Below are 17,950 nucleotides of genomic sequence, written 5' to 3' on the forward strand. Positions count from 1 at the left end.
TTGCTGCTATGAAAACCGGGGTGCATAAGTTCTTTTCAATCAGTGATTCATGATCCTTAGGATCTATTCCCAGCATCAGAGTCGTGAGATCAAAAGGCAGTTCTATTTTTATTTTTTTGTGGAAATTCCATACTGTTTTCCATAGTGGCTGTGCCAGTCTGCATTCCCACCAACAGTGCACTAGGGTTCCCTTTTCTCCACATCCTTGGCAGCCCTTCTTCTCTGTTGATTAATGATAGCCATTTCTGGCAGATATGAGGTGATATCTCATTATGGTTTTAATTTGCACCTCTGATGGCTAGTGATAGTGAGCATCTTTTCATATGTCTATGGGCTGTCTGTATGTCCTCCTTGGAGAACTGTCTATTCAGGTCCGTTGCAAATTTTTAGTTGGATTATTTGTCTTCCTGGTGTTGAGTAATATGAGTTCTTTATATATTTTGGAGATGAAATCCTTGTCCAATATATCATTGGCAAATATGTTCACCCATACAGTAGGTTCCCTTTTCATTTTGATGATGGTTTCTTTAGCTCTGCATAAGCTTTTTAATTTGATGCAGTCCCATTTGTTTATTTTTCCTTTATTTCTCTTGCCATAAGGAGATATATCAGCAGAAAATATTGCTACATAGGATATCTGAAATTTTACTGCTTATGTTTTTCCCTTAGGACTTTTTTGGTATCATGACATATATTAAGTATTTTATCCATTTTGAGTTTATTCTGGTGGATGCTGTAAGTTGGTGGTCTAGTTTCATTTTTTAAATATATTTTATTGATTATACTATTACAGTTGTCCCATTTTCCCCTGTTATTCCCCTCTGCCCTGCACACAGCCTCCCACCTGCATCCCCCCACCCCTAGTTCATGTCCATGGGTTGTACATATAAGTTCTTTGGCTTCTACATTTCCTATACTATTCTTAACCTCCCCCTGTCTATTTTGTACCTACCATTTATGCTTCTTATTCCCTATACCTTTTCCCCCATTCCCCCATTCTCCCCACTGATAACCCTCCATATGATCTCCATTTCTTTGATTCTGCTGCTATTCTAGTTGTTTGCTTAGTTTGTTTTTGGTTTTGTTTTCTTTTTAGGTTCAGTTGTTGATAGTTGTGAGTTTGTTGTCATTTTACTGCTCATATTTTTGATCTTCTTCTTTTTCTTAACTAAGTCCCTTTAACATTTTATATAATAAGGGCTTGGTGATAATGAACTCCTTTAACTTGACCTTATCTGGGAAGCACTTTATCTGCCCTTCTATTCTAAATGATAGTTTTGCTGGATAGAGTAATCAAGATTGTAGGTCCTAGCTTTTCACGAATACTTCTGAATACTTTTTGAATACTTCTTTCCAGTCCCTCCTCACCCGCAAAGTTTTTTTTTGAGAAATCAGCTGTTAGTCTTATGGAAACTTCTTTGTAGGTAACTGTCTCCTTTACTCTCGCTGCTTTTAAGATTCTCTCCTTACCTGTAAATCTTGGACTATGTAATTATGATGTGCCTTGGTGTGTTCCTCCTTGGGTCCAACTTCTTTGGGACTCTCTGAGCTTCCTGGACTTCCTGGAAATCGATTTCCTTTGCCAGATTGGGGAAGTTCTCCTTTATTATTTGTTCAAGTGAGGTTTTCAATTTCTTGCTCTTCCTCTTCTCCTTCTGGCACCCCTATGATTCTGATTGGAACATTTAAAGTTGTCCCAGAGGTTCCTAAGCCTCTTTTCATTGTTTGAATTCTTGCTTTTTCATTCTGTTCTGGTTGAATGTTTATTTCTTCCTTCTGGTCCAAATTGTTGATTTGAGTCCCAGTTTCCTTCCCTTCAGTGTTAGTTCCCTTCATTTCACTTTTCGTAGCCTTCACTTTTCCTTCTATTTTGTGACCATACTCCACCATTTCTGTGAGCATCTTGATTACCAGTGTTTTGAACTGTGTATCTGATAGGCTGAGTGTCTCTTTGTTGCTTAGTTGTATTTTTTCTGGAGCTTTGATCTGTTCTTTCATCTGGGCCATTTTTTTTGGTCTCATCCTGCCTGTTATGTAGTGGGGGGTAGAACCTTAGGTGTTAACCAGGGTGGGGCAACTGAAGTGACCATGTTGTGGTGCTGTGTGTAGGGGAAGGATCCAAGAGGGAACAATGCCACTTGCTCAGCTCTCTGCTGGCTTTCAGTCACTTCCTCTGCTACCCACAAGCAAAGTGGATCCTTCTGGTGCTGATTCCCGTATGGGTGGTTTTGTGTGTGTTCTAGGACCCTGTGGGTCTCTCCAATGAACTCTCCTGTGAGGGTGGGTGTTTCTTCTGCCACAGCAACCCCCACAGGTTTTTTCTGTAAAAGGTATTGAGTCTTTATTTCACCACACTGGAACCCTGGGTTGCACAGTCTGTCTTGCTCCCCAGTTCCTTCTGGTTTAATCCGCATGTGAATGTGGGACCACTCCCTCCACCAGCCACCACCTTGCCCACCCCTGTTCTCCAGCCACCACCTTGCTGGGAGTCCTTTCCTCCTGACTGCATGTCTCTGCCCCTCCTACTGGTCTGGATGGATGTTTCTTCTTTAACTCCTTGGTTGTCAGACTTCCATACAGTTTGATTTTCTGGCAGATCTGTTGTTTTTTGCTTTCAAATTTATTGCCCTTTTGGTTGTGCGAGGAGGCACAGTGTGTATGCCTACAACTCCATCTTGGCTGGACGTCTCTAGTTTCATTTTTTCTCACATGTACCAGTCCATTTCTCCAAACCACTTATTGATGAGGCTATTTTTACTCTATTGTATGCTCATGTCCCTGTTCGTCAAATGTTAATTGGCTGTAGAGAAATGGATCTATTTCTGGGCTATTTTGTTCCATTGATCTATGTGTCTGTTCTTATGCCAATACCAGACTGTTTTGATTATAGTTGTCTTATAGTATAGTTTGATATCAAGTATTGTGATCCCTTCTACCTTGTTCTTCTTTCTCATGATTGCTGAGGCTATTTGGATTCTTTTTGTTTTGTTCTATACAATTTTTTGAAATATTTGTTCTAGATCTGTGAAATATGCCATTGGTATTTTAGTAGGAATTGCATTGCATCTATAGATTGCTTTGGGTAGTATGGACATTTTAATGATGCTTATTTTCTAGTCCACTGACACAGTATTTGATTCCATTCATTTTTATCTTTCTCAGTTTCTTTCTTCAGTGTTCTTAGTTTTCTAAGTACAGGTCTTTTTCCTCCTTGGTTAAATTTATTCCTAGGTACTTTGCTTTTCTTGTTGCTGTAGTAAATGGGAATTTTTTAAAGTTTCTCTTTCCAATTGTTGGTGTATGAAAAATACCATTGATTTCCGAATATTGACTTTGTATTTTGCTATTTTGCCAATTCACTTGTTAGGTAGTTGTTTGTGTATGTGTGTGTGTGTGTGTGTGTGTGTGTGTGTGTAGACTGTAGGGTTTTCTATGTACACTATCATGTTGTCAGTGAATAATGACAGTTTTACTTCCCCCTTTCCTATTCAGATGCCTTTTATTTCTTTTTTTTTTTTGTCTGAATGCTGTGGCTAGAACTTCCAGTACTGTGTTGAAAAGCAGACACCCTTGGCTTATTCCTAATTTTAAGGGGAAAGCCTTTAGTTTTTGCCCATTGAGTATGATGCTAGCAGTAGGTTTCTCATATATGGCATTTATTATGCTGAGGTATGCTCCTTCTATTTCCACTTTGCTGAATGTTTTCATCATAAATGGATACTGGACTTTATGAAATGCTTTTTTAGCATCTGTTGATGATTATGTGACTTTTGTTCTTTATTTTATTTATGTGGTATACTGTGTTTATTGATTTGTGAATATTGTACCATCCTTGCATCCCCAGGATGAATCCCACTTGATCATAGTGTATGATCTTTTTAATGTACTTCTGAGTCCAGATTGCCAATATTTTGTTGAGGATTTTAGCATCAATGTTCATTAGAGATATTGGCCTATAGTTTTCTTTCTTAGTTGTGTCTTTACCTGGTTTTGGAATTAGGATAAACTGGCCTTGTAAAAAGAGTTTGGGAGTCTTCCCTCTTCTTGAATTTTTTATAATAGTTTGAGAATGATAGGAATTAGTTCTTCTTTGAATGTTTACCAGAGTTTGCTTGTGAAGCATTCAGTCTAGGGCTATTGTGTGCCTGGAGTTTTTTTTATTACTACTTTAATTTCACTGTTATTGGCCTATTCATGCTTTCTGCTTCTTCTTGATTCAGTTTTGGAAGATTGTATGTTTCTAGAAATTTATCCATTTCACCCAGGTTGTCCAATTTCTTGGCATGTAGTTGTTCATTGTAATTTCTTACAATGCTTTGTATTATTGTGGTATATAATTATGTTAAGTTTTATAACGTGCATCCATTGCTATTTTCTGAGTTATACAGTAGGGACATTTACCCCAAAACTGTTTCAAAGAAGTGAAACACTGTGAATATGATTCCAAAAAGAATTTATCCCAAGTGTTGCATGCAGCAAAATCTTTGAAATAAGGAGGAACACATAAATCTGAATTGAAATTTGACTAAGTATTAATTATTATATAGCTTTATTAAAAGGTATTGGTAATTTCATAGTAAAAGTCCAACATTTAAAAAAAATTTTCCCAATTGAAAAAAAAAACGAGTCTAGAAGGATTTTTAGTGTTAAGCTCTATTCAAAAACACTTAAAAATAACAGTTTAGAGATAAGGGATTTAAAATCCGTAATTCTTATAGTCTCGTGAATTACAGTAGAGGAAGCAAAGGTGGAAAGTTGCACAATGTGTATTCTTCAGTTTTTGAGTAGTTGAATGAGAGGGGAGGACTGAGGCACCAAAGAACTGGGATAAGGACTGTATGGAGAAAAGAATTCCTTTGACCTGTCCCCAGGGAGCCTCTTAATTAGGCTTTTACATCTAAAGATTGCAGGCTTCACAGGATCTTGAGAAGTCTTGTCTGTTCCCTTGTTCCCAGCAAGATATAAAGTTTATAATCCAGCCTATGTCTAGAGATATCCAGGAAAAAAATCACAATATCTAATCCCATATTGAGCAACCTTCTCATTCAAGCCATTCATTCCCCTATCTAACCTACAGGCATGATTCTTTGGAATGTTAGCACATTTTCTTTTCCCCTGGTTCTCTTGTTAAAATGAAGATAATTATAATGGGTTAACTAGCAGTTCTTGTTTTACAACACATTAGCAACCATTTTCAGATCATTTGTTTTCCTCTAGGTGTGAAGGTTCCTCCTCCCAATATTTAGGACACTAGTGTGAAACAGATTTAGAACATGTTTTGTATATTACAAGAATACAATCTTTAAGATATAATAAATAAGGTACTGCTTCTATCTTGATTTGCCATCACTGATTTTGAAATTTCAAGCTTTACTTGTTTCCTTGAACTCCTAAAATAGAATTAATTGGTAGTCATTTCCCCCACAATATCCAAAAGTAGAACTTTCCAATCAAACCTATCATAAGACAGAATGGTGTAACGAAGATGCAATTACCATTAATTTATATAAAAATATTTTTGAGCATTCACAGACCCCCAAATCTATCAAATGATACCACACATGCTTAATTACATCCATTTTTACATTAGGCATACCACCCTTACTAACTGTCTTAGGCTTTCTGATACCTTCGTGTTAATAGATGCACAAAGTAATTCTGCGCTTCCACTTATATCTTAGCATTTATAATACTTGGCTTAGATACTACTTAGAATTTAACATATTTATGCATTATTTTTTCTTTCCAGGGACCAGTCTTACTCTTTCCTAATGTCCATTACTTTCATTTTGGAAAAGAATTTAAATTTTCTTCTATTTTTTAAAAAAAGTGTTTGTAGGCTAAAAAGATGTGGATTTCATTGGGCTAACTTTAAATAGAAATATATAGATAGCAATGAATAACAAAAATAAGGTGAAGTAATGAAATCTAGAAAGGGAATAAAGGAAATAATTCGCCTTTTGTGAAAGACTAATTACAGTTCATAAAATGGGTTGCTGAAAAATCTACTGCTTGGAGGAAATGATTCAAAGTGTTTGTTGGTCTTGGCATTAGCAAGAGTTACAAATGCTGTCCTGCAGGTCGATCCTACTGGGAGGATAGAAACACTAGTTGAAATCTAAGCTATCTACCTACCTTACCAACAAAAACATCCTTCGTAAAGAGCTTTAAAAGTACAACTCTGTTAAGTAATCCAGTGTCCAACAAATGCCTGAGATACTATATGTGCTCAAGAGATATTTGTGCAATGTATAGAAGTAATAATTTTTTTCTAATGTAGAAAACAAAAAAAATAAATGTTTATTTGCCTTCTCTGGCTCACTATGGCCTGTTGGGTAAGTCCAAGTTCCTTAGAATGGCAACTAAGGCGCTTCTCATGATCTGGCCTTTGCCTAAATTTCCAGCCTCATTTTCTATCACAAACCATTTGGTGCTAATGCTCCTGAAATCGTTCTTACTTCAAAGCTTCACTGTTTTTTTTGCTTCCATCTTTTTAAATGTATAACCCTGCCTTCTTGGAAAACTATTTCACTTTCAAACTCCAGCTTAGAAGTCTCTGGAAAGTCTTTCCTCATATTCCTTTTCATAAAGATTTTATCTTCTCTGCTAAACTACTTCGACAACTCACATATTCTTTCATTATTGTGGATGTCACATTGATACTGAATATTTGGTTATGAATCTCTCTCCCCATTGAACTATGGGCATTTATATGTATCATGTTCATGTTCTTAAGGCTTAGCACAGTTCCTGGCAGAGTAGTTGATCAGCATAGGCTTGTTGAGCTGAACTTAGGTGTTTGCCTATCTGAGGTGAACAGATTTGTAAAATGGAAAAAAAAAAAAAACAACAACCAAGTTTCTACTCTTGAGGTGAAATTGTAAAACATACTAAGAATGCTATAAACAATTCACTTCATATAATGAATCATGTCTGTTTATCCTCTTCTGTAATACCCAATTCAAAGTGCTCAGATTTTTTTTATTCTTCAATTACAGTTGACTGCATTTTGCCCCCACTGCTCCCCCCACCCCAGCCAAACCCCCTTCCCTCCCTTGCTTCCACCCTCTCCCTTGGTTTTGTCCATGTGTCCTTTGTAGTAGTTCTTGAAAACCCTTCACCCCAATGTCCCCTCTTTCCTCCCCTCTGGTTACTGTCAGATTGTTCTTACTTTCAGTGTCTCTGGTTATATTTTGCTTGCTTGTTTCTTTTGTTGATTATGTTACAGTTAAAGGTGAGATCATATGGTATTTGTCCCTCACCACCTGGCTTATTTCACAAAGTGCTCTGATTTTCCTTAAGGAATAAATATAGCTGGACTCCATAAACCATTCTCATAAATGCTATGCATGCAAATTAATTATACTTACTTAATGCCAGACACTCTGATCAGCATTGGAAGTACAAAGATGAGTTTGGACAAGGAGTGTCTCTTAAAAAGCTCCAATTATAGTGGGCAAGACATATATGAAAGCAAACAACTATGATATAATGTGACAATGATTATGTTGGAAGAATGTATAAAACATACAACCAATTATTTTCTTTGGGGTAATATTTGGGTTCAGTGTCAGAAAAAGTTCTAAACACCTGTAAAACAAGGACTGAGGCCCAAATGATCAGTAAAAATTTTTGATATAGGTAAAACATGAGTGACAACTTAAACATGATTGATGTGTTTGGGGAGGATCCCATTGAACAGAGAAGTATGGCTAAGCCACCATTTTCCAAAGTTTGTTCTGCTGAATACTAGCCACGTAAGAAGCTTCTTTCAACAAAAATTTGCATGATTAAATAGGCTGGAGTTATATTGCCTAACTGTGTTGCCATGTCATACAATGGATCACAACATTCCACTTCCTATTAGCAAGGAACTCAGCACTACAGTCAGGCCCAAGGACACAACTAAACCAATCTCAAAGTTCCGTCTTTGAGGATTTGTTTACTGGGGCTCTCTGTATCAATTTTTGAATCAGCCAAGGCTTAGTCAGGAGACAGAAACCATGCCTGTTATGTAATAGAAAATTTTAATAAAAATTGTTCATTAGGGTAAGTTGTTAATTAACTGAAAAGATAACAAAGAACAATAATATGTCACAGAGTTAGCAGATTCAGGAAGCAGCTAACTCCTCTAGGGTGGAGGAACAAGGGAAGAATTTGGAAATATTAAAATTTTGGAGCTTAAAGGAACATCTCTGTGGAGACCTTCAGAAAAGGGGGTACTCCTAGCTGGGATTGATGTCTTAAGTGGGGACATGAAGAAGCTGACTTGGCACTGCCTTAAAGTTGCAGATAGAGCATACAGGCACTGTAGGACAACACCATGCTGTCAGACATATGTGTAATTGGAATCCCTAAAGGAGAACAGAAGAAACAGTTCAAGAGATGGTGGTAGAGAAATTTCCAAAAATAATGAAGGCACCAGACCACAGACCAAGACACCTAGAGAACTCCAATGTTAATTATGTACTGCTGTGTAACAAATTACCCCCAAATTTAGTGGTTTAAAACAACAAGCATTTTTTATCTTCCAGGTTCTGTTGGTTGAGAAATTGTGGAGTAGCTTTGCTTGGTTGTTCTATCATCTACTATGGAGAAAGCCAATAAGACAGAGAGGCACACTGCCTTTTAGGGCCTAGTCTCTCATTGTCATCTAGTTCAGTTCGTTAGGTACAATTTACTGGTCCACAGTCAAGAGGAAAGTATTAGGCTCTGTATCTCACTTTCACATATGAAGGAGAAATAAAGAAGATTTTCAGGCAAGGGGACTATAGCAGAAAGAAATTTGTATCTACACAATGAAATTAAGATCTTAAGAAATTGTTAAAATAAAGTGATATACAAAAGAAATTTATCTTATTTTTATTTTCTTAGGATATTAACTGTCTAAAGCAACAATAGTGGCAAATTATTGTGGGTTTACAGCACATGCACAAGGAATCTATGACAACAATAGCACAGAAATCAAGAGGGAAGAGCTGCAACTGTACAGTTGTAAGGCTCCTACCCTGCACATAAAGCAATATATTATTTGAAGGTAGACTGTGATAAATCAAAGATGTAAATTATAAGTCCTAGGGCATCTACTAAAAATTTTTTAGAAGAAATATAAATAAGCTAATAATGGAGAGATGAAGGAATCATAAAACTAATCCAAAAGGTTGGAATAAGAAGAAAGAAACAAAAAATAGAGGGAATAAACAAAATAACTTACAAGGTAATGCATTTTAATCCAACCACAACAACAGTAACATTAAATATAAATGATCTAAACACAGACTGACTGATTGAAAATTAAAATCTAACTACATGCTGACTAAAGGAAACTCACTTTAAATATAAAGACAGAAATAGGTTAGCAGATAAAACACGAAAAAGTATATATGCAAACCCCAATAAAAATAAAGCCAGAATGACTATTTTAATATCAGACAAAGAAGACAGAACAGTAGTCTGTAAATTTAAAAGAGTCAGCACACCAGCAAGACTTAACAGTGCAAGCAGGAATAGCTATAACAGCATAAACAACAACAAAAAACAATAAAAACTTAGCAGTGTTGTTCGTGCACCCACAACATATCTTCAAAATATCTGAAGCAAAAACTGATAAAACTGAAAGAAAGATAGAAATCCACAATTATGTTTGAAAACTTCAACACCTTTCTCTCAGTAATTGGTAGAAGTAGAAAACACTATGTAAATTACTAATTTTAATAGAAGATAGGCCAACTAAAAGGAAATGGCTCATTCAAGGGAAGAAAAGTACATTTTAAAAATTTGTCCTTTCATTTTTTAAATTATATTTTATTGATTATGCTATTACAGTTGTCCCAATTTTCTCCTTTTTGCCCCCCTCTACCCAGTACCACCCACTCCCTCAGGCAATCCCCACACCATTGTTCATGTCCATGGGTCATACATATGTTCTGTGGCTACTCCATTTCCTATACTGTACTGTATATCCCCATGGCTACTCCGTAACTACCTATTTGTACTTCTTAATCCCTTCACCTCTCTACTCATTCCTCCACAATCCCCTCTCATCTATCAACCATCAAATAGCCCTCCATATCCATGATTCTGTCTCTGTTCTTCTTGTTTGCTTAGTTTGTTTCTTAGATTCAATTTTTGATAGATAGGTATTTATTGCCATTTTATTGTTCATAGTTTTGGTCTTTTCATTGAATAACATTTAATAAAAATGTTTTATTAATATTTAACATTTCATATAATGATGGTTTGGTTATGATGAACTTTAGTTTTTTCTCATCTGAGAAGCTCTTTATCTGCCCTTCAATTCTAAATGATAGTAGCTTTGCTGGGTAGGGTAATCTTGGCTTTAGGCCCCTGCTTTTCATGGCTTTGAATATTTCTTGCCAAACCCTTCTGGCCTACAAAGTTTCTTTGAGAAATCAGCTGATAGTCTTATGTGGACTCCCCTGTAGATAATGAGCTTCTTTTCTTTTGCTGTTTTTAAGGTGTTCTCTTTGTCTTTAACTTTTGGCATTTTAATTATGATGTGTCTTGGAGTGGGCCTCTTTGCAACCATCTTGTCTGGGACTCTCTGTGCTTCCTAGACTTGCATGTCTATTTCCTTCATCAAATTAGAGAAGTTTCTTTTTATTATTTTTTTTCAAATAGATTTCCAAGTTCTTGCCCTTTCCCTTCTCGTTCTAGCACCCCTATGATGCAAAAGTTGGACCTCTTGAAGTTGTCTCAGAGGCTGCTTGTACTATTCTCATTTTTTAAATTCTTTTTTCTTCTTGTTGTTCTGATTGGTTATTTTTTGGTTCCTTATGTTCCAAATCATTTATTTGATTCTTAGCTTCATCCACTATACTGTTGTTTCCCTGTAAATGTTCTTTATTTCAATTAGTTTATCCTTTATTTCTGACTGGATCTTTTTAATGCTGTTGAGGTCCTCACTAAGTTCTTTGAGCATCCTTATAACCAGTGTTTTGAACTCTGCATCTTATAGATTGCTTATCTCCATTTTGTTTAGCTCTTTTTTTGGAGTTTTGATCCGTTCTTTCATTTGGGCCATGTTTCTTTGTCTCCTCATTTTGGCAGCCTCCTTTTGTTTGTTTCTATGTTTTAGGTGACTTCATGTTCTGGTAACATGGCCTAATGTAGTAGGTGTCCTGTAGAGTCCAGTGGCACAGCCTCCCCTATCACCCAAGCCAGATACTAGAGCTGCACCCTTTGTGTGAGCTGTGTACACCCCTCCTCTTGTAGTTGAGCTTTGATTGCTATTGGTAGGTCAATGGGAGGGATTTACCCAGGCCAGTCAGCTGCAAGAACTGGCTGTGTCCATTGACCACTGCCTTCCACCCTCCATTGAGGATCAGCTGTGCAGGGGCAGGGTGGTGGTGCTCCAAGGTGGTTGGTAGCTGTATCCATGGGTACACAGGCTCTGGGGTTTCCTGGGTGGTGAAGGCCAAGGTCAGCCCCCACCTGTTTTCTGTCTAGGACCATCCTGTCTGAGCTATAAAACTATCTGGGATGGCTGATGCTTATGCTGGGCTTGGAGAGTCCCAGATGAAGCCAAGCTGTGAATCTAGGCTGGCTGCTGCTAGTGTCAGGCCTGGGGCTGCTTAGCAAGAGGTATCAGGGCTGGGAGCTCACTGAGGCCAGCTGTTACTTGTTTGAGAGGATTTAGGAAGTTGTGAAGCATGAGTCAAGACCAGCCATTCATATTTTGGGTAGGCCCCAAAGTTGGCTCTGACAGAACTCAGGGGATCTCGTAGGTGGGGCAAAAAGTGTTAGCCTGGTTAATGGAGTCTCAGATATGGAACCTGCCAGCTGGCTCTGTGACTCAGCGGGGGAAGGATTCCAAAAAGGGACAATGGTCTCTGTTCACCTTTCTGTTTGAGAGAAAACTGTCCCCCAGCTCCCGCCTTAATACCAAACACTTCAGCTCTTCCCTGTATGCCACTGGTGCCTCTTAAGCTGCTACCCAGGTTCTGGAGCTCAGATGAAGTGGGTCTGAGTAAGTCTGTGTCTGGGTTCTTTAAGAGGAACTGCTTGGGGTTCCAGAAGTTTCTTCCACCAGCTCAATCCCTGCTGATTTTTGCAGCCAGAAGTTGTGGAGACTTATTTTCCTAGTACTGGAACCCTGGGCTGGAGCACCTGGTGTTGAGCTGGGACTCCTTGCTCCCAAGATATCTCTATCAAGTTTTTACCTACCACATGTGGATGTGGGACCAGCCTGTTTCACATCTCCACCCATTTGGATGGATGTGGTTTCTTTAATTCTATAGCTGTTAGACTTCCATTCAACTTAATTTTTGATCGTTCTGAGTGATGGTTGTTCTATATTTTAGCTGCAGTTTTGATGTGGTTTTGCAAGGAGGTGAGCCATGTTTATCCATCCTGCCATATTGACTGGAAGTCTGTCCTTTCATTTTTTATAGTTATTAATCACCTTATTTATTTTCAATGAACACTTACCTTATATTATAAATAGATTTTTTTGGTAAACCATGTAAATCAATCTTGACCAAATTAATCTATTTTCCTATTTGTATTCTAATTTCAGAGGTAGTTTGTACTTATTTCTAATTTATTTTCACAAGTCAGTAGTTCCTAATATTTAAGATATGTTTTCCAGGTAATGTACAACAAAATCTATATGAAGAAAACTGTAAGACACCTCTGAGAAACACAAAGTAAATGAACAAATAGAAAAACCTTCCATATTCTTGGCTAAGAATTAAATATCATGATGTCAACTGTTCCCCCCATATTCATGTATATAATTAATAAAATTTTATTAAAAAGATCAACAAATTTTTTTCTGGACCTATAAGTTCATTTTAAAGTTAATGTGGAAAGATGAACAAGAATAGTTAGGAAAATGTTATAACCTCCCACAAAAAAATGATTATTTGGCCTTGCATAATTATCTTTTAATGAAACCAAAAAATAAAAGAGTGTATTTTATGCTAATGGGCATATTCATTATTTCTGGTGTTTTTCATCTGTTGTATAGATTGAAATTTTAATGTAGCATTACTTTCTCTGTGTTTGAAGAGCATTCTTTAACTTTTTTTGTAGTAAAGATATGCTTCTCTTAGTTTTTGTTTTTCTGAAAAATTATTTTACTTTTAATTTTTAATATATTTGTTGGGCAAAGAAATCTGCTATTTTTCTTCCTGTACCTTAAAGATGTATTTTCATGATCTTTTGGTTTACATTATTTCTTGAGAAGTCTGCTGTAATTCCTAACTTCACTTCTCTGTATTTAATGTCCACCCCCCCGACCCCTGCTGCTTTTAACATTTTTCTTTTTGTTGCTTGTTTTCAGAAATTTTGATTATGCTGTGCCTTGGCATCATTTTCTTTATTTTTATTCTATTCAGGATTTATTGAATTGCCTGGATCTTTGTGTTTGTAGGTCTCACCAATTTTGAAAATTTTTAACTTTTATTTCTTTGAATATTATTTCTATCACTTCCTTTTCATCTTTTCCTTTTGGGACTTTTACTAAACATATGTTAGGTCACTTGATAATATCTTAGATGTCTAGTCATTTTTTCCTATTCTTTTGAATTATTTCTATTAGTATGTCTTCAAGTTCACTGATATTATCTTCTGAAGTGTTTAATTTGTTCTAAATCCCATCTAGTGTATTTTTTTTTTCATTCCTTACATTATACTTACTTTCTCTAGAAGTTCCATTGGAATCTTATTTTAAATTGCACACCAAACTAAAACCCTATTTGAATGAATGTTTCATCCATAAACCAATAGTGTAAAATTTGTAATATCTGGCAATCCAAAATATTAGGAAAATATGACTCATAACCTTAAGAAAAATTTATATTTATTTTAAATAAATAAAATAAAAATTTAAAGTAAAATAAAAATTAAAAGTAAAATTTTATTTATTTATATCATCTACATCTCTCCTCATTATGGTTATGTTTTCTCATTTTTTGAACATATAGAGTGTATTTATATTAACTATTTTAATACTATTAACTATTTTTAAATGGTTAGTTACACCATTTTTTTATTTCTGGGTCTGTTTCTATTGAATAATTTTTCTTATGGTTATAAGTCATATTTTCCTAATATTTTGGATTGCCAGATATTACAAATTTTACACTATTGGTTCCTAGATGAAGCATTCATTCAAATAGGATTTTATTTTGGCATGCAATTTAGTTATGTATAATCAGTTGGATGCTTTGGAGGCTTGTTTTTAAGCTTTGTCTTAGCATGTCCAGAGCAGCTTTAGCCTAGGGCTCATTTAGCCCCACAACTAAGAGGGTATACATTTTGAGTATTCTGATTAATGCCCTTTGCCTTGCAAGAGCTTTCCACTCTTGTTGGTGAGAATACAAACTGTTTTCATCCTTGTGTGAGCAGAGAATTGTTCTGCCTGTTACTCTCTAGTCCTGGGTAGTTTCCTCTCACATGTACCTAGATCAATACTCAACCAAAGACTTATAGGGATCCCCCTGCACATCTCCACAACTTCTCTTCAGAGCTCCCTTTTCTCTACTACTCTGTCCCACAAACTCTAGCTGCCTTGTCACCCCAAACTGTGATGACTATTGCCTCAACCTAGTGAGACAGGCTTATTTGCATCTACCTCTTTGAGCTGCAGACTGTAAACTGTCTATAGGCTGTGAACTGGTGCAATTGTAGGGCTCAACTTGGTTGTTTCTTTTCTCTCAGGCATCACAGTCCTCTGCTTCCTGTGTGTCCAGTGTCTGGAAACAGTTGCTTTTTATCCCCCCTAGTTGTTTAAGTGGGAGGACAAATCTGGCCCTTGTTACTTCATCTGGGTCAGAACTAGACATCTATCACTGCTTTTGTTAGGCCTTTTTATCACCTTATGGGTCATGCAGTGGTTGAAACACTCTCCATAGGTAACATCCCCCAGAACTGGAAAAGCCAAATTCATGCTAATCCAGTAGGGCTACATTTTCATAAGGGTAGGGAGAGGGTGTTGGGTAAAGCACAGAAAGTTCCCAGGTGTTTCCGACAATAACTCTACCTCTAATTTTCTCCTCTTCTGAAAAGTTCACTTCCTAACTTTGACTTAACACCATTTAAAAGAGTGGTTCTGATACCAAGTTTGCTTCAAGAAGAACAGTTATAAGTCTACTTCTCCAAACATCTTAAAACAAAGATCCATGGGTGTTAAACTTTCTGTATTCTTACGTGTCTGAAAGTATCTTTAGTTTTCACTCTTTTTAAAAATGTATTTGATTGATTATGCTATTATACTTATCCCATTTCCCCCCCTCCATTCTGCCCTGCACACCCTCTCCCATCCACATTCCCCCACTTTAGTTCATGTCCATGGGTCGTACATATAAGTTCTTTGGCTTCTACATTTCCTATGCTATTCTTACCCTCCCCCTGTCTATTTTCTACCTACCATCTATGCTACTTATTCTCTGTACCTTTTCCCCCTCTCTCCCCCACCCCACTTCCCTGTTGATAACGCTCCATGTGATCTCCATTTCTGTGGTTCTGTTCCTGTTCTAGCTGTTTGCTTAGTTTGCTTTTGTTTTTGTTTTGGGTGTGGTTGTTAATAATTGCGAGTTTGTTGTCATTTTACTGTTCATGTTTTTTATCCTCTTTTTCTTAGATAAATCCCTTTAACATTTCATATAATAAGGGCTTGGTGATGATGAACTCCTTTAACTTGACCTTATCTGAGAAGCACTTTATCTGCCCTTCCATTCTAAATGAAAGCTTTGCTGGATAGAGTAATCTTGGGTGTAGGTCCTTGCCTTTCATGACTTGGAATACTTTCCAGCCCCTTCTTGCCTGCAAGGTCTCTTTTGAGAAATTAGCTGACAGTCTTATGGAAACTCCTTTGTAAGTAATTGTCTCCTTTTCTCTTGCTGCTTCTGGGATTCTCTCCTTAATTTTAATCTTGAGTAATGTAATTATGATGTGCCTTGGTGTGTTCCTTCTTGGGTCCAACTTCTTTAGGACTCTCTGAGATTCCTGGACTTCCTGGAAGTCTATTTCCTTTGCCAGATTGGGGACGTTCTCCTTTATTATTTGTTTAAATAACTTTTCCATGTGTTGCTCTTCCTCTTCTCCTTCTGGCACCCCTATAATTCAGATGTTGGAACATTTAAAGATGTCCCAGATGTTCCTAAATCTCTCTTCATTTTTTTAAAATCTTGTTTCCTTATTCTTTTCTAGTTGGATGTTTCTTTCTTCCTTCTGGTCCAAACTGTTGATTTGAGTCCCAGTTTCCTTCCCATCACTATTGGTTCCCTGTACATTTTCCTTTATTTCACTTAGCGTAGCCTTCATTTTTTCATCTAGTTTGCAACCAAATTCAACCAATTCTGTGAGCATCTTGATTACCATTGTTTTGAACTGTGTATCTGATAGGTTGGCTATCTCTTCATCACTTAGTTGTATTTTTTCTGGAGCTTTGATCTGTTCTTTCATTTGGGCCATTTTTTTTTTGTCTTGACTCACCTGTTACAAGGCTAGGAGTGGAGCCTTATGTGTTCAACTGGGTGGGGTAATCCACGTCACTGTGCTGTGATGTTGTAAGTGGGGGAGGGGTTCCAGTGGGAACAATGGCATTTGCTCTGTTCTCTGCTGGATTTCAGTCACTTCACCTGCTACCCACAAGCAAATTGGGCCCTTCTGATGCTGATTCCTGTGTGTGTGTGGGAGGGGGGGGTATGTATGTTCTAGGACCAGTGAATTCTCCTGGTCCTAGCTGGGAGTTTCTCCTGCTGCCTCAACTCCCGCAGGTGTTTTTAATCAGTGGTTTGAGGCTTTATTTCCCTGTGTTGGGGCCCTAGGTTGCACAGACTGTCTGGCTCCCCAGTTGCTTCTGCTGGTTTACATGCACGTGAATGTGGGACCGCCTGCTCCACCAATTGCCACCTCGCTGGGGCTGCCAGCCACCACCTTGCCTGCCCCGGTCCTCCAGCCGCCGCTTTGCCACAAGTCCCCTCTGCCCCTCTTACTGGTCTGGGTGAAAATGTCTTCTTTAACTTCTTTGCTGTGGGACTTCCATACAGTTCGATTTTCTGTCAGCTCTTGTGTTTTGTTTTTAAATTGTCATTGTCCTTCTTTTGGTTGTGTGAGGAGGCACAGTGTGTCTACCTAAGGTTCCATCTTGGCCAGAAGTCCTATTTTCACTCTTGAGTGATAGTTCGACTTGTCAAAAATATCTAGACTCGAAGGATTTTTTTTTTGTTATTTTACCTCAGTACTTTGAAAGTATTTTCTTTGTTTATTTCCTCTAGAGCCAGTGTTACTGATGAAAAGTCTAATGACATTTCTTGTTCTTTACAGTAATCTGTGTTTTTTCTGTAGAAGCTTGATTTAGTTCACTTTTTACAAGTTTCATCATGAGCTTAGATATGAGTTTTTTCCCCAGTTAATTTTGATCAGCATTTGATCAGTGTTTAAAATATGAAGACACAGGTCTTTTTAAAAAATTTCTACTGCCCTTGCCAATATAGCTTAGTTGGTTGGAGTGTTGTCCCATACACCAAAATGTTGGGGGTTTGATTCCTGGTCAGGACATGTACCTAGGTTGAAGGTTCGGTTCAATCCCCAGTCGGGGTACTTATGGGAGGCAATCAATCGATCTCTCTCTCTCTCTCTCCCCCACTTTCCCTCTCTCTAAAGTCAATAAACATACTTTTAAAACTTAAAAAAAATCTGCCAAATTGTTAGTGATTTTGTCTTAAGATATTGCCCACCCACCATTCTGTTTTTTTACTACTGGATATATGTCCAAAGTATCTCTTAACATTTCTTTTATATTTTATGTCTCTTTATACTTTGATGCTGGGGATTTCCCCAGTCCCATCTTCCTGCTCATGAATTTGTTTTTCATCTCCATTTGCCTGCTATTTTACCCATCTTCTGAGTTTTTTATTTTAAATATAGTTTTTACTTCTAAGACATATAATTGGTTATTTTTCTTAACTACTACATTAAT

This window comes from Phyllostomus hastatus, unplaced genomic scaffold, assembly GCF_019186645.2.
Source record: "Phyllostomus hastatus isolate PE091 unplaced genomic scaffold, TTU_PhHast_1.1 phas_contig_62, whole genome shotgun sequence".
In the NCBI taxonomy this organism is placed as follows: domain Eukaryota; kingdom Metazoa; phylum Chordata; class Mammalia; order Chiroptera; family Phyllostomidae; genus Phyllostomus; species Phyllostomus hastatus.